This window comes from Podarcis raffonei, chromosome W (genome assembly GCF_027172205.1).
Source record: "Podarcis raffonei isolate rPodRaf1 chromosome W, rPodRaf1.pri, whole genome shotgun sequence".
In the NCBI taxonomy this organism is placed as follows: Eukaryota; Metazoa; Chordata; class Lepidosauria; order Squamata; family Lacertidae; genus Podarcis; species Podarcis raffonei.
Window position 1 is genome coordinate 29,682,083 of NC_070620.1, and position 1,363 is coordinate 29,683,445.

Sequence of the window (1,363 nt, forward strand, 5' to 3'; positions counted from 1 at the left end):
TGCCTCACAGGAACTTAGGCTAACTGTCGTCTGCTTTTTGCACAGCCAGTCAAACAGACAGTGGTTGTACATGTAGCACACTCCAGAAGTGCTTGTACCATCCGTGGTGTCACTTCCAAAATTAGCATCTGCAAAGATTTCAAGACCTCCAGTCCTCTGACTTGTGAACCTCAGTCTGTAGTGCAAAGTCCCCTTCAAATAGCGGGCTATGCGCTTCAGAGCTTTCCAATCCTGAACAGTAGGATTGTTGGCATGTCTGCTAAGCTGGTTAGTGCTTACAGCTATGTCAGGTCTTGAACATCTAGCAATAAAATTCAGCTTGCCTAGAATGCATCTGTACAGTGTGGTGTCAGAAAATGCTTCAGCAGTACTATCTACCTGGTAACCTGTCACCATCGGTGTGTCTGCTGGGTTTGCATCAACCAAATTCAGCCTGGTTAATACATCAGCAATTTTCTGTGTTTGGTGTACCAGAAAATTACCTGCCTGGTCTTTCTCTACCTGCAGAGAAAGATAGTTGGATACCTCACCAAGATCCGTCATGTCAAAGTGCTCCTTCAGTTGAGCTAGGGTGCTTTGGTACAAAGCCTGATTCTTCCAGAAAAGAAGACTATCATCAACAAAGCATAAACAATAAAGTTTGCTTTGCCCCTCCTCTTTGACAAACACACATGGATCAGCTTTGCCTTGGTGAAAACCTAGAGAAAGCAATGTCTCAGTGAGTTTTGTGTCCCAACACCTGGCACTCTGCTTGAGACCCTATAGGGACTTCTGTAGTTTACAGACCATTTTCTTCTGTATCTGCATTCCATCAGGTGGAAGCATATACAGCTCCTCCCCCAAAACCCCGTACAAAAAAGCTGTGTTCACGTCGTGATGAGAAACGTGCATTTCTCCTCTTCAGCAATCTTGAGCATTAGTCTAATGCTCTCATACTTGACGGTGGTTGAGTAGGTCTCGTGGTAATCCTGTCCTGGTACCTGTGAAAAACCTCTGGCGACCAATCTGGTTTTGTGCCTGACAACCTTGCTAGTCTGGTCTGTCTTGGCCTTGAAGACCCATTTGCTACCAACCAGTCTCATTCCTGGGACTACTGGCACTAGCTCCCAGGTTTGGTTCCTATTAAAGGAATCAACTTCAGCCTTCATGGCATTAAGCCATGGTTCAGCATCTTTAGAAGTTAATTCTTGCACCTCTTGGAAGCTTGATGGTTCTCACACCTTCTCTGAGCTACTAAGAACAGCAGTTGCTATCTTAGCAAACTCATCAGCAAATCTCTTTGGAGGTTTGCCTTTTGTGGCCCTTTCAGATCTGCATGCTAGACGCAAGTCTTCTGCACTCATCTCCTCCTTCTTAGGAGAAA